At 48.1% G+C, this 21,407-nt stretch overlaps 1 protein-coding gene across 1 annotated transcript in view; it reads left to right on the forward strand.

The window, feature by feature from the left end:
- KCNH1 (potassium voltage-gated channel subfamily H member 1) overlaps positions 1-21,407 on the forward strand; it is a 421,111-nt gene that overhangs the window by 185,618 nt on the left and 214,086 nt on the right. The gene's annotated exons all lie outside the window — the stretch shown is intronic.

A 21,407-nucleotide genomic window follows, 5' to 3' on the forward strand; every position in this document is an offset into this window, starting at 1 on the left:
CATATAAAGTATATGGGAGGATATATGTAGGTTATAGACAAATAACTATGCCGTTTTATATAAGGGACTTAAAAATCTGTTGGTTTTCATATCTTCTAATCAACTGGTCCTAGAACCAATTCCCTATGGACAGAGGAGTGAAAATGAACCCATGGACTGTAGCCTAACTAGGTTCCTCCGTCCATGGGATTTTCCAGGCAAGAATACTGGAGTGGGTTACCATTTCCTTTTCTAGGAGATCTTCCCGACCCAGGGATTGAACCCAGGTCTCCTGCATTGTAGGCAGACACTTCACCATCTGAGCCACCAGGGAGGATCTGAAAGTCACTCAGTTGTGTCCAGCTCTTTGCGACCCCATGGGCTATACAGTCCATGGAATTCTCCAGGCCCAACTACTGGAGTGGGGATATTCCCCACCCAGTAATCGAACCAGGGTCTCCTGCTTTGCAGGTGGATTCTTTACCAGCTGAGCTACCAGGGAAGCCCTAACCTTTTAAATGCCTGACCATTGACCATTCTGTAGCTGTTGCCACTATTACCAAGTCTCAAAACAGCCTTGGGTCGTGAACAAGAATGAACTCCCCTCACTAAAGCGAGTCTTGGGGAAGATTAGGCCTAACTGGGCTGGGGAAAGCACGTGAACTGGAGTGGACTGGACTCATTGTGAACCTGCCAAATGCACCCTGTTGGTGCTTCCAGGACACACTGTGGTGTGAGAGAGGACAGACCTCCTGTGAAGCATGGGTTTGGACGGTAGTCTGGTCACAGGTGATGAAGCTGGGCCCTAGTTCCAGCTGGCAGAAACCCTTCTGCTTGACGTGCTTCCTCAGGGTGGAATTGACATCTTGTTACACCAACCAGGGAGTTCTAAGACCTCAGGGAAACTGAGGCTTCAGTTTGTCTGGCTTTGTCCAGCCCATCCATGATCCAGGGACCCCTTGGCAAGTGGATTTTGTTACCTCTTTTGTCCCATTTGCAGCTTGCCTCCTTTTTATTTGCTATCACCTCATCATGTCTGATGTACTCCTTTCCTAAAAGCCCCTCTGCCATACCCAGGGACCGGCTCTGTGTGTTTACCGAATGTGTCTAAGGCTTAACTAGTTTGTGGGAAGTTGTGCTGGGGAACTTTTGAGTCCACTCTTTTTTTAAAATGGGTTTTAATAGAGATGATTGCCTGACCACGGGGAGCAGCATTAAGTATCTGTGGGTGGCTAATTGCTTTAGCTTAATTAGAACTCGAGGTGCTTTCTCATGTCGTGTAAAAGGATTTAAGATCTTTGCTCTTCTAGAACTATTTCAGCCTTAACATCTCCTAGTTTTCTAGGCAGTGCTTGCAGCATTTTGTGAGCCTTGGGGGCACCAGTAAACAACCAGCTGCACCATGCTCCGGGCACAATTTCTGTCTCTTAGGGGGAAGATGAGATGCTCTGTCAATCGAAATACTTCATTATATGCATTACAGAAAATTTGCTGAGAGTGGTCAGTTAGGAAATAGGCTCCGTTTCATGAGCTCCCTGAAGGCTTTCAAATATGAGGAGACTTCCTTGCAACATTTTACCTGGAAGAGAAGATAAGAAAACAGCTCTGGTGGCATATGAGGATAAACTGTTTCTCCAAAGCCATCCTTCTCCAGAGAAAATAATTTCCTGGGTATAGTCTCTAAAGGAAAACCCAAACAATTAGCATCACCTCTTTTCTCTCCCCACCTTTTCAAAGCTTTGTAGTGTTTCCATTTATTTCTCTTTTTTAAAGTGTAATACAGAGGCAGTCACCTCTGCAATATGCCCCAAGTATGATATTTAGGTAGGCAAGTCTGCTTAATTGTTACTTTGTTTCCCGATCACTTGCTGTTTGCCAGGTGCTGTGCTAAATATTCTATACGAAAATCCTCCTGTTTACAACAACTCTGTGCCTTAGAGATTATTAAGTACATCTTGCAAGGAAATGGAAGCTGGGAGAAGCTAACTCCTTTGCCAAGAATGCATGGCTAGTATGTCGGAAAGACAGGATTTGTGTCTGGGACTCTGAATTAAAAGCCCAGCTCTTCCCCCTGTGCCCATCTGCGATGGCGTGGACTGAGAACGCAGACCTCATCAGCCTGTCCTCTCTGGCACACCACTCACACTTTGAAAATTCTCTCCATAAGCTTGAACAAGCCAGCGATTTCTACAGTGGGAAGTATTTGTACATTTGCCTGTTATTTTAACTTAAGAACAAGTTTACAGTAGAAACTTGGGGGACCAGGTCCTTCAGACACCAACCATTTTTTCAGCAACCTGTCACTTACAGTTACAGCTGTTCCCCTTTCCGTGTGACAAGTCTGACAAATTCTTGTGCTAACAACAACACTATTGCCCTCTGTGTAATGCGCTGGTAATTATCCGTAAACTCACATTCCAGACAACCTTTGTTCAGGACAGCTGCTGATGTCTTACTTGATTTACGGGGGTCTCTTTTATCTTGCTTTGCCTGTGTGCACACGTGCGCACTTGCATCCTTACTGCATGGCTCACCGGATTGGATGACCCCAGAATTGGGATCTTGGTTAACAGGGAGCACTGACCACACCCTGCATTTATGCTCTGGGGTCAATGCCTCTCCCTCCCCAGTCCCCCAGAATCAGACTAGCATTCTTCAAGGGGAGTAGAGGGAAATAAAGCCAATGAGCTTTGAAGTACTGGTAACATAGTGATTTTCTCCTTTTTGCTTTGAATTTTATGTGCATCACTAATAGTATTTCCTGGTTATTCAGTTGCCACATATTAACCATGATATAGATTATCCAGAAGCCTTCCATTGCTTCTCCTCTTTGTTCTCTGTCACTGAACATCTTATGGCAACTTAGCTAACTCCCCAGAGGCTGCCAGGAAGCAGGAAAAGTAAGTATTTTCAAGTTTGCTCACGTTTCTCAATTCTGATTTTAAAAAATTGCAATAGGAAGAGGAGAAGACTTGGCTAAAATGAGCATTTGTGATCATCTCTGGATGTTGGGGATCTACAGTGTGTCCACCTCCTGGATTTCATGTCTAACTTGTAGGTGTTGACAAGTCAGCCCTGCCCTGATCCCTTTGCCGTCCTTGAACAGGTCCTCAGTGGTCTCCTGCAAGGCTCACCCTGTGGGGTGATGGGTGGACCCCTCTTTTACATGTGTAGGTGGCCTGTGTGTTGATGCTGAGAGAAGCACAAGGCCCCTCTGGCCCTCAGGGTGACATTTGGGAGAGGTGGCCTCATTTAGCAGCCACGTACCGAGTGCCTCCCTCGATAGACCTCTGAGGATGGAGGTGTCTCTGTGGGTGGCACTCCCAGGAGTCCGAGGTCTAGGGGGTGGACACTGGGGATTGTGGGCCTGTCGCCCACCAACCAGTGAATAGGGCCTGGAGATGGAGACTTCACTGTGGGCTGAGCCCTTCTGGGGCTTCTGAGGGAACCCTCAAAGGTAGGATTGTCAGGGATGAGGGGAGAGTTCCTTTATCTTGGGGTCTCAGTCTCAGGGGCATGACTGTGTCTGGGGGGATCTCTTCCAGGGAGGATTTGACGGTGAAGCAGCAGTTCTCGTTTTCTTAATATGGGCTTTGCACTTTTCTGATTCTCTCCTCATAATGTCATTGCTGTCATCCTGTCATTGTAATTAAGCCACATTCATTTCCTTTCTCTCTGATGATGGCAGGGGGTCTAGACATCACACTCCTCCTCCAGACGGCCTCCACCCCCCAAGCCCAGCCCTTACTGTTCTGTCTCTGCATATTTCCCCCCCTGTCCTCCTCCGCCTCAGCTCCTTAAACCCAGAGCAGAATGTGAGTGCTGAGGGGACTCTTGTGAGCATCTGTTGAGTCCACAGCGGTGCCTCCTAGTTCTGCTGGGCTGGATCTCATCCTGCTCAGGGCTTTAGTCAACCTCAGCCCACTCCCTCCCCCACGTGGGGGCTGAGAGCTCCAAGAGAGTTATTGGACTCAACCATAGCGTTTCCTTACATCACCTTCTTTCTTGGCAGGAAGGGACACTAATAACCTGCTGCTACTGCTGCTGCTAAGTCATTTCAGTCGTGTCTGACTCTTAGCAACCCCATGGACTGCAGCCTTCCAGGCTCCTCCGTCCATGGGATTTTCCAGGCAAGAGTACTGGAGTGGGTCGCCAGTGCCTTCCCCGAGTAACTTCACCCTGCACAATTTGACCCGACTACCACCACCCTTGCAATATGCTTTGTGGCCCCCTTTCAGCTTAGATTGTTATTTGCAAGCAAATGGGGACTTTACCCTGGCTCCTTCAGGACTTTATTTAAGCATTCTTATTTCTTTTCATTCACCTTTATGGAATATGCCTTTTTGCACTCTATACCATTATACTGGTTTTTCAAAAAGGATTGGGCCCGTCTCCCTGGAGGCTGTAAGATGCTCTTAAGAGACTTCAAACACATACCAGACTCTTAATAAAATATTTATGGTCTTGTTGAATCTGAACCGTTGAGAAAGTTCTGGAGTTTTAGAAATGGTGTTCAGTGCTACTGGCAAAACTTCTTTATTAGTTAGGATATAGGTTTAGTTGCTGGACAGAGATGGGACATATGTTTCCTAAATGTGTAGGGCTGGACTGACTGCTCTGCAGTCATCAAAGCCCAGGTTTCTCTGCTGTCTTAAATTCATGACTTCCATACTGGGATCCCATATGGCTGTCCCAGCTTTGGCCATATGTTCTTTCTCCGGAAAATAGGGTGGGGTGGGACAGGGGTGGAACTGAACTCTCTTGCTGAGCTCCCTGAAGTGTCTTCCTTTTGAGGACAAGACTAGGAAGTTGTGCATGTTACCTTTGTTCATATCACTTTTGCTGGCACTTGGTAACCTGGCCACATGCTTAGCTGCAAAGGAGGCTGGGAAATGTAGTCTTCTTCTGGGTGGTCATGCATCCAGGTAGGAATGCAGTGATACAGATAAGGAACACTGTTAGTGAGGGATGGCCAGTGGTGTGTGTCTACCTCAGCCTTTCTCCCTCTCCTCTTCTCCCCTCAACTGATACCAGCAAACATTAGCCCTCTATGACAGGTAGGTATCGTTGGAACTTTGTCCCTGAATTGCTAGTTGAGGGGTTTGGGTTCAAGTCCTCAATAGTTTATACCTCTCTGCTTTAGTCTGTACCTTTCATTTCCTGTGGATTAGAGGTAAGAAGCTCTCCTGACCATCTCATTTGGCTGAAGTGAGAACTAACTGAAATAATCACATAGGGTAGCTCTTTGAAAAGCTGAAAATCTACATTCAGACATCATGGTTTTCTTGTTAATAACATCGATCGTTTTTTGCTCATCCCAGTTATTTTCCTTCCTGTTCTTAGAAAAAAAGAAAATAATAATTGCTGCTCCCTTCTCAGGAACATGGGACTGCTGTTTAGTTTCATTTTAGGTTTATGCTCATTTTGGGAAATGGGGTCGTGTCCAGAGTGCTATGGCAGAAATAACTGTTCATTTCACATTTATTCTTAGAGATTTTTTTTTTTTTCTTAGCTGGCAAATCGGTGGTTTTTTCGTCTCTAGACCCTGATTATTTAAAAAGCTCTATTTACCATTCTCATTTCAGGTGACATCTCCATCTTTAACACAACCTTGAGCTTTCTGTCCTCTGCATCCTTGCCTGCTCTGCTCCAGGAGACCATCTCTGCTTATTACCTCCCGGCTCTATTGTCATCATACTTTTAAAGCTGATGGCCCTGCTTTGGGTTTACTTGCTGGCACTTAGAATCACACTGCTCTATAACACTCTTACGACCTCAGAGTTATCTTTGTTGTCTTCAGTATATTTTTGTCCATCTCCCATGACACTCTAGGCTCCCAGAGGGCAGGACCTCTGGGTCTCTCTGCCCTTTCACTTCTCTTTGTCTGGGCACATGCTGTTGAAATGTGAGAAAAAACACAAGCTTTGGAACCAACCAGTTCTTTAGACCTGTACTATTAAAAAAATTTTTTTAAATTTAAGTATGGTTGATTTACAATGTGCCAGTCTCTGCCATACAGCAAAGTGACACAGTTATACACATAAACACATGTGCGTGCCAAGTCATTTCAGTTGTGTTTGACTCTGCGACCCTACAGATTATAGCCGGCCAGGCTCCTCTGTCCATGGGATTCTCCGGGCAAGAATACAGAGTGGGTTGCCATCCCCTCCTCCAGGGGATTTTCCCGACCCAGGGATTAAACCTGCATCTCTTTCATCTCTTGATTGGCAAGTGAGTTATTTACCATTAGCGCCCCCTGGAAAGCCTAATCTCTACTGTACAGCAAAGTGACTCAGATAAACACATACTTAAAAAAAAATTATTTTCCACTCTGGCTTATCACAGGATATTCAGTATGATTCCCATTAGTTCTTGTTTATCCATCCTACATTATACTAGTTTCCATCCATCCCTCTCCCTACCTCTCCGCCCCTTGGCAACCACAGGCCTATACTCTATGTCTGAGTCTGTTTCTCTTCCCTAGGTAGGTTCATTTGTGCTGTGTGTTAAATTCCACATATACGTGATATCATATGATATTTGTCTTTTGGACTTACTTCTCTTAGTATGATAATATCTAGTTGCATACTCTTGATTAATAATGTCTGCTGCTGCTGCTGCTAAGTTGCTTCAGTCATGTTCGACTCTGTGTGACCCCAGAGACGGCAGCCCACCAGGCACCCCCGTCCCTGGGATTCTCCAGGCAAGAACACTGGAGTGGGTTGCCATTTCCTTCTGCAATGCATGAAAGTAAAGAGTGAAAGTGAAATTGCTCAGTCGTGTCTGACTCCTAGCGACCCCATGGACTGCAGCCTACCAGGCTCCTCCGTCCATGGGATTTTCCAGGCAAGAGTACTGGAGTCGGTTGCCATTGGCTTCTCCATAATAATGTCTAGTTGCGTAGAACTCTTGATTAATGGCAGTTTCCTCCATTGAAAATGGACATACCAGCCTCTCCTTGATCATATTTTCAGGGTGGAAAAACATAAAATGATGCCATGTACCTAACACGGTGCTTCACACCTGGGTGTTCTAACAGTGGTCGTTTCTCTCCCCGGCCCTCCATTTCCACTCTTGCAGCACATTTCTAGCACTCATCCAACTATGACGCTTCTCAATCCTTTGTTAGTCCTTTGAGTGTGCTCTGCTTTATACAAATTTGAACTTGTATAAAATATCAGGTGCATTGCTATATTTAAAGTACAGGCCATTAAAATATGTGTATCTGGAGTTTCCTAGATATAAAGCTTCTCTTAAAAAAAAAAAAAAATGGCCTGACTGCAGAGCAAGTTAGGGGAAGCTCTTAAAGGAGGAGAGAGTCATCTGTGTGATCAGGAAGCATCACCTGCCAGAGCTGACTGGCAGGATTTTCACTGGACAGGAAGTAGTACCGCATGGAGTGTTAGTGTTCTCCCTGGAGGAGAGAAGGGACTGGAAACACTCACGCACTGAACACCAGGACCTGCCAGTGTCGTGCTTGAACTTCACTCAACAGCCTCATACGCTGGCGCTCTTATTCCTGTTTTGTAGATAAGAAAACCAAGGTTCAGAAACACAAAGTATTAAGTTATCTGAGTCACAGTTTAAGAGGTTGCTTAACTGGGTTTTGAACAGAGTTTTATCTAACATCAAAGTTTCATTTTGTTGCTTCTGTTGCTGATTTATTTTGGGATGTCAGTGGAGGGAAATGTTCTCTTCAGGGTGTATGTTGTTGAGGGCAGGGAAAAAAGTTGTCAAGAGAAAGGGGCTGTGGAAGAATTGCAGAGAGGGGGTGCTTTTTCTGATGCTTGCGTGCTAAGTTGCTTTGGTCATATCTGACTCTTTGTGATTCTATGGACGGTAGCCCCATCAGGCTTCTATGTCCATGGGATTCTCCAGCAAGAACACTGGAGTGGGTTGCCATGCTCTCCTCCAGGGGTTCTTCCCGACTCAGGAATTGAACCCACGTCTTTTTTATCTCCTGCATTGGCAGGTGGGTTCTTTACCCCTAGCTCCACCTGGGAAGCCTGCTTTTCTGGAAGCCTTGTCTGTAATTTTCAATGATAATTATGGTGGCAAAATATCTGATGTGTGTTCTGGGACAACATGACCCTTGTTCATCCCTGGATTACCGCACAGAGAGAAGTGTTTGCAACAGAGGTCTTAGATCTGAGGAAACTCTGCCAGTGGGAAGCCAAATGGATGAGGGGTATTGTCGCTGACCTTGTGGCTGCCCATGTCATTTGCAAAATCCTTTTCTTTCTCTTTTCAAATATTTCCATCCAAGTGGGAGCTATCCTGTGGACATGTTGCTGTAGTCAAGGCTTTTGTTTCTATTTCGATTCTGTGACTATTGTCTTCTTTGAGATTCTCAGTACCCCATGGGACAGGTAGTATTCTATCCATGTGTTTTGTTTTTGGGATAAGGAAATTGTGGAGTAACCTGTTGAAGGTCACACAGCTGGTTAGAAGCAAGGTTGGGCTCAGGCCCGCATCATCACCCCCAGCTCGGCGCTTTCCCGCACTTCTGATCACCATGGTAGCGGCTGGTGCTGGTAGCTCCGGATCGCAAGTTATGCCAGTAGACTGTGGCAGCTGGTTCCTTCGTGGGATGTCCTCAGAGCTTGATGAGAAGAGGTGAGGGTGGGTGAAGGGTGCTTTACCTCTATTCTATTTTCAGCCTAGGAACCCAACTAATCAAGTTTCACACCTCTTCAGCTGCTTTTTATCCAGCCTTTGTTGTGGCTCTCAAATGCGAGGCTGACAACTACAGACAGCTCGAGTGAAATCACACAGGGGAGGAGATCTTGTTCCTTCTTTAAAATTAGTCAGGAGGAAAGCTCACCAGGGAGATGTTTTCTAAAAAATACTTGAACAAGTATGGTCCCTGAGAAGACAAACATTAGATTTCCCTGCCAATTCCCCAGAACCTCAATCAGTCAAGTCTTGAGTAACTTTGTTTAAGAGACATTTTTGGGTGTCTACTGTGGATGGTGTGGGGCTTCCCTGATAGCTCAGTTGGTAAAGAATCTGCCTGCAATGCAGGAGACCCCGGTTTGATTCCTAGGTCGGGAAGATCCCCCAGAGAAGGGATAGGCTACCCACTCCAGCATTCTTGGGCTTCCCTTGTGGCTTAGCTGGTAAAGAATCTGCCTGCAATGTGGGAGACCTGGGTTCAGTCCCTGCGTAGGGAAGCTCCCCTGGAGAAGGGAAAGGATACCCACTCCAGTATTCTGACCTGGAGAATTCCATGAACTGTATAGTCCATGGGGTCGCAAAGAGTCAGACACGACTGAGCACTTTTCACTTTCACCGATGTGTACTGATGTACACCGATGGTGTACCAGATACCATCGGGGCTGAGGATGGAGCATTGAATGAGATATGTAGCTCTGCCCTCCCATGGCTGATGATCTGCTGGGGTACCAGATCAGTAAATAAGAAATGGCTGTAAAGTGAGATGAGTCTGTGCTAAGGACAGGTTGTTATGGGAACACGTTCAAGGGCTCCTCAGCCAGTCAGGGATCAAGTAGAGGGTCAGGGGGTACACACTCTGTTTATTTGGGCAGACGTCTGGGTCAGGTTCCTCCTCAGATTTTTCTTATTCCATCTCTTCTGCAGATGTCTCTCTAGTCAGACTTCCAGTTGCCTTAGGTTCGGGGCTGTGTGAGCCATTACCTGGTCCACGGAGGGCTCAGTCAATAGTGAATGAATGTAGTAAGGGGGTTAAAATAAGGCGTCACCCCTTCCTCAGCCTGCTTACAATCTAGTTTGGGAAGCATTCATGTGAACAGGAGAAACCACGTGAAGCTGGAAAGCAGTGAATGTTCGTGGAATAAGTAGTAGAGCCCATCTGTGCTCTCAGACCCCTGGGAGCTGGTGAGCATTTCTATAAAGTGGAGGTAAGAGCAGCATTAAGGAGGTTTTGCTTGGCCAGTGGATGATGGGTGGGGTCTGTGTGGCATTCAGACAAGAGAGATAAGAATTGTACTAATAATGATGTTAGCATACACTGTATAGGACACTTTATACATATTCTTCCTTAAGTCTCCTGACAATGCTCTGTTACAGGTATTATTACCCTAGTCTTCCAGGTGAGGGACCTGAAGCTCGGAGAGTTCAGTTAGATTTCTCTGGGTCAACCTTAATATGACTGGTAGAGTCAGAACTGAAGCCTAGATCTCTGACTCCAGGTTCATTGTCTGTTCACCAGTTTGCACTGCCACCCCAGGACCCTGGCCGTGAAGCAGAAAGCTGCAGGGAAAACAGCGCCGTCCCTTCCTGCCAAGTAGGAGGGTGAAAAGAGAGGATGAAAGGCAGGAAGGAAAGGTGTGCTGGTCTGAGAGGGGCTGAGTGGCCACACGGAGCCTCCTGGCTTGTCAACATGTTAGATTCCTTCCTGCAAGAGGCTAGCTAGCGCCTGACAGTCCGTCGCATGCCAAGCTATCCGGCTGAGCTGATAAGCTGTTTGAACATCCAGATCTCAGTCTTTCAGTGTGTCATTTAGAAAGAGGCCACCTGCGTGCAGATTTTATTTTTTTACTTGGAGGATACCACCACTGATTTCTGGATTCTGTCACTCAGTTCGTTAGACTAAAGTTGCCACAGCCACAGTATTAATCAGCTTGTCCCCATCAAAGACTGTCCCCCTAATCCTGGATAGCCTGCTTCTGAAATGATGCTGCCAGAGAGGAGACTAGATAAGGAGGATGGCTTCTGAAAGCTAATCTTCACTGCCATCAGAATCTGTCAAGCTGCACATGCAAATGAATTGGGTCAAGAACATAATTTTAATTTTTAAAATCATAAGAGAGGCCATCCACAGGACCAAAAGAGATAAGCACGGGTACGAATCCTGATTCCGTGACTGAATACTCCAGTGAACAGGTTGCTTGATTCCTGAGCCTGTTTTTTCATTTGCAAAATAGAGATGATGCCCCTTCAGTGGTATAAGTGAAGGTAAAGGGTCTTCTCTTTCAGCATGTTTCTGCCTGGTGCCCAGTCTGGGCCCCAGATGGTGAGTTGGTTGATGGTGATGCCATTCTCCCAGCACCCTTGGTCTGCGTGTTTTGCTCAGCAGTTGAGTCAGAGACATTGGTGGGCGTTGGTGGGGATTTAGATGAGGAGGAGGAGGTTTTGTGTGCAAAGGTGGTCTTGGAATAGGGTAGCACAATGCTTTGCACATGGAAGAGCTTGACAGGGGTTTGTTGGTGGAACTAAACATCAAAACAAAAATCTTCTAGTGAAGATGGTGCAAAGCAAGGAGCTGTCAGGGCTGACTCCATAAATCCTCACCTGATAGTGACTTTGCAAACTTAAAAAACATTTCCATGTTCACTTTTCCCCATTGTGGTCCTCTGCGTGTGTGAGAGAGAATAATTTTAGTTCTTGTCAGCTAGAGGTCTGGCTCTGAATCATAGCTACGTGGTGATAAAAACCCACTGTCGCCTCAAGAAAGCTTGGCAAGGAGAGAGGTCTTGGTAGGAACAGCAAAATGAAAGAGCAGGAGGCTGAGAAAATCAAATCTGTGAAAAGCTGCTGGTGAGTTCTGCAGAAGCACTGTGCCCTCCTTGTAGCACCAACCCTCTGGAGCAGGGGACTCTGTTCTTCCTTGGGGATGGGAAGAGGGGCTGGGCTGAGCTGGAATGGGGGTGTAGAGCTAGAGCAGGGGAGGGGTCCCTCTTCCCAATCATAACTGCAGAGCTGAGGACCAGGCCCTCTTCTCAGAGCTCCTAGGGTTAGGGATGAGGGAAGCAAAATGCACGCATTGGAGACAGGAATGACAAAAACTTTAAAGGGTTGCCTGCAAAGTGAGGTACAAACGCACAGCCTAACAGAGGACAGCAGGCTGACCACAGCTCTGCAGAGACAGCACGAAGCGAGAGGGGCTCCAGGGCTGCGGAACTACCTGTCAGGCCCAGCCTCCCCATGAAGCAAACAGGAAGGCAAAGAAGAGGCACAGGCTGCAGGCTGTTCCCTGCTTGCTTGTTTTGTTTTGATTCCATCCGTTCTGAGAGACTCAGGTATTTAATTACACTGAGCAGTGCTCACAGGCAGACACTGGAGACCTTGGTTGGAATCCAGTGCCTTCACAAGTAGACAGAGGCAGAGTTCTGAGCAAAGGCCTCTCTGAGCACAGAGAGGAATGTGTGATCCGGGGCTTCTATCTTAGCTTCCCTCCCTCCCTGCCACAAATATTCATGAACCCCCTGTTGCCTGCCAAGCCTTTAGAAATGGTGAGGACACATGGATAACCAGTCATCCCTTTTCTGTAATGATTATCCGAATCTCCAGCTCCCTTGTGGGTACTTACAGAATTCTGGAATTGATCAGGACTCAGATGTCATCAAGGTCACCTGCAGGTAGATCCGAGAATCTCTTGCCTAAAGTTTGAATGTCCCCAGGATGGGGCCTTTCCACTTCCAAATAAGCTCAAGGATGAGAATTTCCCTTTACGTAAAGCTAAAATTCCCTCCCCGTGGATTTCACCCCCTTCTTCTTGACTGGACTCCTGGGACTTTGCTGGCGAAATGTAACTTTTCTTTTATACAACAGTGCTTCACATATTTGAGAAATACTATGTCTGCCTTGAGGTGTCACCTCTTTTAGGTGGGTAAAACCAACTTCTTCTGTGTGGTTCTGAGAACTTTCTCTATCTAGATAGTAATGATATTTTTGTGTATCTCTCTTATGAGGGGCCCAGGACTAAACTCAATTGTCTCACTCAGTTTGACTAGAACAGAACTGACTGGGACCATTGCTTTCCTCGTGTGAACCTACATTTATAGATTGAAAGAGCATCAGAACTAGAAGGGGTCTTGGAGACTGTTCTCCAACAACACCATCGAGCAGTTGAAAAGGCAGAGAGAGGAGACGCTCAATTAGTGGCAGCGCAAGAAAAAGACTTAGGTCTCCCAAACCCCCAGTTCTCTAAGGCCTGGGCACTTTCCGTCACTCTCCACCACATCCATACGTCTCTTTAGCCTGCTCTTAATTCAGGCTTGTGTCTTTGACTGCTACACGTGCCGTTAGCTAAGGGTCACTGGCACCAGCAGGAGGCCTCAGTTATTCCAGAGCTTCTACTGCAAACTCCGTTTCTGCCATCTGTTACTCTTCCAGTTGGCTTTTTGGATCCAGATCCGTGATCTGACGCTTATCCAGACGTGTCTCCCCGTTTCCCTCGGGTGCACCCATCTGGGGATATAGTCTTGGGACAAAGTCATAGCAGTAGAAACAAAACGACGAGTCCTTTTCCTCTCACTTTTCAGCAAATCATTAGAACCTAGCTTGTGGAGTAAGAGGTGTGAATGATGTCGCGTGATCACTCAGGAGTGACTGCAGATGCCCTCTGCTTCCACCTGGTAGGTAGTATCCATTTTCCTTCCTTGGTGCCTGCCGTCACTGACCATGTGGTTCCCCAGTTGGGACCCCCACCCTGCTGAGCTGTGGATCTTCTTCTCTGCCAAAGCGCCGATGCTGCTCGGTCCACAACACTGACAGTGACAGGTGGAAGCTCTGGACTTTGCTCCAGGGTGAGCGAAATGCCCGACTCCCACCTGGGCTACACCCTGGCACCAGGGCAGAACAGGATCACATCACGTTGCCAGTAATAGAGCATTTTCATCTGGCTTGCTTTTTAAATTCTTCCTTGTTTTTAATTCCAGTTTCTTTTCTTAAACCTTGGTGCTCTTAGTTTAGGCTAGAAGATTCCCCATATGGTGTACTCTTCTCTCCTGCTCTCTCACAGAATCTCACCCAATCCTAAAGTTCCTAGACAAAACTTGTGCTTGGCAAGCATCTGTATATGCAGAAACTATAATTCTACCATTCTTTGCTTTTACGATCGGCTTTTGGGACCCTACTCCATGACTAGCAGTAGGGAAAATGCTTCGACACTAGGGTGCAGTTTCTTGATACTTAAGGAGGACCGTTGTTCCCTGACTACTTGGCAACCTTGACCCTGGAAAGCACTGCGTTTCCCTGATCCATTCTCAGCTGGGCAGCTCCTGTGGCCTTACACGTAAATGTCAGCATTTATGCTTTCATCTGCTTGGATACAGTTTTGACCAAATTACACTCTTGGATTTATTTTTGGTTATTTGATTGTCAGGTATGTGATTTGCAAATATTTCCTTCCACTCTGTGGGTTGCCTTTGTGCTTTCTTGATGGTGTCCTTTGCACAGAGGTTTTCATTTTGATAAAATCCAGTGTTTCTGGTTGTTTTTTTTTTTCTTTTGCTTCTTGCACTTTTGCCGTATTCAAGGATGGTGATCTTTACCCATTGGTCGGTTATGGTTAGTAACATTGCATGCTCTGGAAATAACTCCCTCCTTCCACCACTTCAGAAACTTACAGGGAAGCTTCCTGAATCTGCTGGAATCAGAGCAAATGTGCCGAAAGTGCTGAATTAAGAGCAAGACATGTAGCTCATAAAATCACAACTTTATTATGAATAGGGTTCTTGGAAACACTGTTGTGTGAATTTCACCCACTGAATGCTTCTTATTCCCATGAGCAGAAGGAGACATGGGAAACGGTTATGAAAATCTCTTAACTTTTCTGGGGTACTGCTGCGAGCTGGAGCCAAGATGGTCCCTGGGTGGAGTGACGGTCAGCACTGCTCTCCAGGGGAGGCTCCCGAGTGTTACCGGAGCCTGGGGTCGGGCGGCCCGTGGTGTTGAGCAGGGGCTACCTGACCTGGCAGCGTCTTGCCATCCACTCCCCTGACACCACATCTACGATGATGCTCTGGCAGCCCAGAGCTGCTGCTCATCCCGTGTTCAGTCACAGACCTGATGCTCACAGTCAGCTCGGCCCTGGCTGTTTCTAATCTGCAGGCTTAGAAGCTGAGCATGAAGCTTGGGGCAGGGAAGGGACTCCCATGAGGTCACAGTCATCAGTCACAGACCTGATGCTCACAGTCAGCTCAGCCTTAGCTGTTTCTAATCTGCAGGCTTAGAAGCTGAGCATGAAGCTTGGGGCAGGGAAGGGACTCCCATGAGGTCACAGGCTGACCTTTCCACAGCCAGCCCGGCTGAAAATAGCACCCGGGAGGGACTTCAGTCTCCGGGAGACCAGACCTGACTCTGCGTCTCTAGCCCACGTTGCCCCCTCGGCCGGCTGCTTCCTCGAGACCCCGCAGCCAGCTGAGACAGAGAAAGAGAGGAGTGCGCCGGTCAGGCTGACTGACGGGAAGTACATACATACTCGGGAATTAATGGGGTAGATTCGGGGAGAATGAAGACAAATTCTAGTTCCCCATACCTTTTTTCCCCTATTTTTTTATTGGAATATAATTGCCTTACAATGTTAGTTTCTGCTGTGCAAGGCAGTGAATCAACTCTATGTATACCTGTGTCCCCTCCCTTTTGGGCCTCCCCCCCACCCCCATCCTGCTCCTTAGGTCATCACAGGGCACCGAGCTGAGCTCCGTGTGTTATCAGCAGTCTCCCATCAGCGATCTTTTCTCCCCGCGGTAGTGTATATCTGTCTGTCCCATCTCCCACACTGGTATGCTGCTTTGTGGCTAACAGTGTGTTGTACGCACTATGCCACTAATGCTTGTACTAACAGAGCTTAAATGAGGCTCAGAATGGCTGACTTTGTCACATGACATAGCTACTGAGCTTACATCCAAGTCTTACGAGGCGTCCCCTCAGCACCCCACAGCTGCCCCTTTGGGAACCCCACTGAGAACAAGGAGCAGCTGGGCCAGTTCCACCTTTTATATCTCAGCTCTTTCTTCACTGAGATGAAAGACGTGAGTCTCACAAAGAGCTCTCTTGCTCAAACTCTTATTGTTAGCAGTAGTCTGAGTTCACTGACCTCAGAGCCACATGTTGGGAACTGAAGGCCGAGTAACCCCAGAGGAGGACCAGTTCTCTGCTCTGGGGAGATGTCTACCTTGGCCACTTGCCCCGTGGCTAATCTACGGGAGGAGAATTGACCAGAGTGCCCTGGTGCCCTGTGTCTGGAAGCTCAGCAGTACCAGTATGTCTTGTTTTTCTGTGTTTGGATCAGTCAGAATAATGACATCGTTGACAATGCTATTAAGAGCTAAGCTTTATTGAACACTTACTAAACACCAGGGACTCCTAATGGCTCATTTAAACCTTTCAGCACTCTGAGATGGGACTATCATCATCATTCCCATTTTACAGAAATGAAGATGGAGGCATAAAACAGTGGGAAGTTGTTTCCTTCAAATCAACTAGCAGGTGATGAAACTCAAATTCATAGACTCCAACTGCAGGTACTCAGACTCACCCTAGGCCAGAACCCAGGGTATAGGCAGTTTTCAGGGCTTGGCTCTTTCTTCCCTCTGAACTGACTCTTTGCTCCCGTTTCTGCCTCTTCAAGGGGCTGAAGATGTGGGGAGCTGTGAGGGAGGGCAGAGTGATGGAGACCCTCGGGTGAAAACAGGCAAGAGAGATGTGCTTTTCACATTCCCTTAGCTGCTCACTCTTCCTGCAACTTTGCGAACTTCCGAGCACCCATTAACTTCTGAGCTTCAGTGTCCTCGTCTGCAAAATAGAGATGATGCTGTCTCCTTGGCAGGGTGGTTGTGAGACTTAGATGTTATGTCTGTGAAACCCTAAGAGGGGGCCAGACACAGAGTAATGAAGGAAATAAATAGGGCTGGAGTTACTGATCACTGAGCAAAAACTTGTCTGACCTCATGCTCTCTTTCAAAAAACAGCACCCAGGAAGTATGAGCAGGTGGCCTGGCCCCAGGCAGCCCGACTCCACAGCCTTCTCCTCTTGTTATGAAATGGCAGGCATCATTCACTTATTCATACCATTGGCCTTTGAGATATATAACAGTGCCCCCGAAGAGAGTTTCTCCATACCTGCCTCTGAGTCTATCACCCCTCCCTCCCTGGCTACACCTTCAGTAGAGATGGAGGCTGTGAATGGTGGGGATGGAGAGACAGGAGGCCCGGGGAGAGGGTCGTGGGGCCAGCAGGGGCAGAGCCTGAGAAGGATGCTCTGCTCCACCTGGAGGCTTCTGTGAGGTCACCACCTTGCAGGGCTTACTCAGCTGCACCTCTCCCCTTTTAAATCAGGCTTCTTGCAGAGCAGTTATCTCATTATTTAAATAACCTCCAGTGGAATGTTCTCACATTCATAACTTAATGACCTTAATTATGCATATTAGTGAGAAAAGTACTTGGCATTGCTTTGCCATTGCCTGCTAACATTCCCAGGTTCCTTAGAGGCTGTGAGTTGGGTTTATGGGTGCGTGTTTCCAGGTATGGAAAAAGATCAGAGAACAGGAGATGTGCTGGGGTGCTACGGGCTTCTCCAAGCTGACCGCAGCTCGCTGTCCTCGGGGTGGGCGTCTTGGCTCAGCTGTCTCCCGCTTAGGGGTAGAGATGAGAAGAGAGCAGTGTTAGTGGTGGGGCCACTTCTATGTCTGCCCCCAAGGAGTTCTGCTTATCTGTGCCTCTCTGATTCATTCACCACCTCTACAGGAAAAATCACCCCATCTCTTCTTTCCTGAGAGAGGCAAATGCTTGGGGGTGAATTTGAGATCTGCTCCATCACTTTGATCCAGAACTTCCCAGCAAGGTCTTCAGTGGGAAAAGCCTCAAGGGTTGACTTGTGTATGTTCCTCTAAACAGGAGGTAAACAAGGGCTTAATCTCTTGGTTATGGCCTTACATTGTTTCTAAACTTGTATTGAAAGCCTACTGTGTGCAAAGACACATCATAGGTATTTCCAGGTACCAAACAGACCTTTTTTCTCTCTCAGCCTGCATATCAATGACAGTTTTTTTCGCTATTTGCTGATGTAATGAAAGACTTAGTGCATCTACCCCCCGTGCTTAGGCGGACGCTGGGAATATTGCTGAGCTATCCAAGTAAAGACAAATCCGTTTGCCTAAGTTGTGTTTCTGGAGGCTTGACATGGTCCTGTGGTGCCATCAGCCCTTGCTACATCCTCCCAGGGAGACTGCCCATTTACTGCCTGTGACTGATGAGAATATTTCATTTATTTGATTGCTTAATCAAAAGATAGCTAGAAGCTGAGAATAAATAAAACAAATAAAATTGCAAAGTGGTGACAGTATAAGGGGGAGCAGACAATTTAAATGCAGGTGAGAAGTCGTATGATTGGAGTTTTAAGGGGAGGTGTGGGTAGAGATTACCTAAGCCAGTCTTAGGGCTCAAGGAGCAATGGATTTACTGTCACCTGCAGGCCAGCTTGACTTAACCAGGTGAAAAGCGATGGAGGCGGTAGAGGCAGTCCAAAGAGGAGAGAGCATTTGCAGAGAATGAAGTGAGTTCACGTAGCTGAAATGTGGTGGGAAAGAACTCAACTAGCAAACCCCAAGGCTCCAGCAGAAAGTAGGGTCAATAGAAAGGGCTTTAAGTGCTAAAGAGTTTGCACTTTGGGCTGAAGGCAGGAGGGACTATCCAAAGATATTCAGCCGGGAATCTTACCGTCAGAGAATCGAATGGAGGGCAACGGTGCTAGAGGCAGAAGCAACAGGGTGTTCTGTACTATTTCAGTGGAGAAATGTGGATGGTCTGAGCTAAGGCCGTGGTAGTGAGGATGGGGGAGGCGGAGAGTTTGCAAAATCTTAAGAAAGTAGCTGGACAGCTCTTGCCCGTGCTCCTGTCTGGGGCTGGGGACAGAGTGCCGCTGCCTTCCTTTCCGCGGGCTTCCTTCCCAGCCAGGCAGGTAGAAGCACATTTTCACAGTGCCCGGACGTCTCTTCCTGGTGGCTCAGCTGGTAAAGAATCTGCCTGCAATGCAGGAGACCTGGGTTCGATCCCTGGGTTGAGAAGATCCCCTGGAGAAGGGAACAGCTACCTACTCTAGTATTCTGGCCTGGAGAATTCCATGGACTGTATGATCCATAGGGTCACAAAGAGTCGGACATGACTGAGTGAGTTTCACTTGACTTCACTGGAAGTCTCTTCCAGCCATATGGAGGGTCTGTGGGTGGCCAGGCAGTGACAATGGGGAACAGCCAGCGGCCAGCCAGCAGCAAGTGTGGATGAGCGTGCTCCCGAAGCCAAGACTTCCCCCTCGGCCCCCTGCCCACAGCCCCCCGTGCGCAAGGGCCCCGGGGGGTCACCCGGGGGTGGAGAGACACTGCTGTCAACAGCACAACAGCATATTTATTTGTTCTTTCTCCAGCAGCGCCCTTTGCGTGAGCTTCTCTGGGCAAAACTGAAGATGTGCTCTGTCTTTGGGGGATTATTTGACTAAAGGAATGATTGGTTAGATCCTAAGACTCACTCCCCAGCCCAGCGCCACATCTTTGTTCCTGGTGAGGGGCCCGTGCGAGGGGAGGGCGCCCTCTTCCCGCCGCACCCTCCCCTTGCCGGCTCCTGTGCTCACAGTTGATGTTTCCTCAGGTTCCCTTCATCACGGTCTCCCCCAGGGCCCCACACACCTCTGGGCCACTCACCTGTGCACCTTGGAAGGTGCCCAGCGCCTGTGGGGTCACCAGACCTCAGCTGCAGCTGAGAGGTGGTAGCTGGGAGAGGGAAGGCGCCCCCTGTCCTCCGGATGCCAGAGGTTGGGAGGTCTGAGATGTTTGTTGTTTTTTTAATTGGAGTATAGTTGCTTTACAATGTTGTGTTAGTTTCTGTCATACAGCATAATGAATCCGACACATACATATATCTACTCTGTTTTGGATTTCCTTCCCATCTAGGTGGCCAGAGAGCATTGAGTAGAGTCCCGTGCGCTCTACAGCGGGTTCTCATTAGTTATCTGTCTTCTTCATAGTGGTGTACAAGCAGAGAGAGAGATACAGACATAGAGAACAAATGAATGAAAGCCAAGGGGGGAAGGAGGTGGGTGGGATGGATCGGGAGGTGTTTGTTCTTCTGATTTTCTCGTTTGGGGCCCTAGGACTTTGTTGCAAGGCCGCCGGCCCCGGGGTCCAGGCTCACCCACACTTGTATTGCTCACTGACCTCAGTGGGAGTGACCACACTCAGAACCTGCCGGTCTCCAAGCTCTGCATTCCTTCCTTCTGGCTCTCTGCCTTTCTTTCCCACTGCTCTCTGGGCCTTCAGTTCTGAGCTGCAGAAGTGTTTCCAGCAACTTTGCTGGGTTGTGAAGGAGAGATTCTTGGCTCCCATCAGCTAGACTTTGGGCCCGTGCTTTGCTCTGAGCTGAAGGTGGCACTGGGGTAGTTGCCTGTGAAGTCAGAGACCCTGCCCGAGTCTCAGCCTCACAGGGTCCCTGGTGAGGTCTCAGCCTCTCATCGGGGACTCTGTTTCAGCAGCGTCCAGATCCCAGCCTCTGAAGCCAGCCAGACAGGGCCCTTGACCCTTCGTTAGTTGTGGAATAAGACTCCTGCTTCCTGATCTCCTTTATCTGATGCAGGACTGACTGCTGCTGATGTGGAGAGAAGCACCATAGACGCAGTCTTCCTAAAACTCACGTGCCCTCCACCTACCCCACCTCAAGCCATGATGCCCCAAGCTGCCCTCCTTGAAGTCCCTAGAAACAGAGAGGTTGGATCTGATTCAGGATTGTCCCTTCTAGCGTCAGGAGAAGCGACCGGTGCGTCACTGCTGCTCCTGTTCAGCTTGGCTGCCTTTGCAGCACTTCAAGACCTGGGAACCCACAGTGGTTGGGAAGGGCCACTTAGGTCTGTCCCTATGGCGTCCATGCTGCTGAGACTCCATTGCAGCAGCCAGGCAGGAGTGGAGGCACCCTCTGGCCTGACCGTGCCCTCCTAGAGGTGGGAACAGTAGCCCCAGAAGACCCAGTGTGGCGCCCTGGCCCTCAGGCTTCAGACATTCTGCTCTCTGCCTTTCTTGGTGTTTCTTCTTTCTGTGTGCTCATTGATGTTTGTCTTGGAGTTGGTCCCACCCCCATGCATAGGAAGATGAGCACCATTCTCTCTTGAGGACTGGGGTTGGGTGGGGTGCAGGGAGAGGACCCTGGCTCTGAGCGCTTCGCTCCTGCTCCGTGCATCCACCAGCTGCTGGTGTCATCAGCAGGGGCGACACAAACATGACTCATCAGCCTGTGATGTGCTCCTTCCCACTGTCTCTATTTGCATAATACTATTGTTTGCCTTCATCTGATGGCATTGTTTCCACACTGCCATTACTCAGGTTTTATTATTTTTTAAAAAATACTTATTTATTTTTGGCTGGGTCAAGTCTTAGTTGCAGCACGCAGGATCTTTGTTGCAGTGCTCGAGTTCAGTTGCCCAGCGGCATGTGGGATCTTAGTTGCCTCTGTGTGTGAATGCTAAGTTGCTTCAGTCCTGTTCAACTCTTTGCGACCCTATGCCCCATAGCTCACCAGGCTCCTCTGTCCACGGGATTCTCCAGGAAAGAATACTGGAGTGGGTTGCCATGTCCTTCAGAGGATCTTCTCTGACCCAGGGATCGAACCCACATCTCTCAGATCTCCTGCATTGGCAGGTGGGTTCTTTACCACGAGTGCCACCTGAGAAGCCCCAGACT

Source organism: Budorcas taxicolor, chromosome 16, assembly GCF_023091745.1.
Source record: "Budorcas taxicolor isolate Tak-1 chromosome 16, Takin1.1, whole genome shotgun sequence".
NCBI classification, from domain to species: Eukaryota; Metazoa; Chordata; class Mammalia; order Artiodactyla; family Bovidae; genus Budorcas; species Budorcas taxicolor.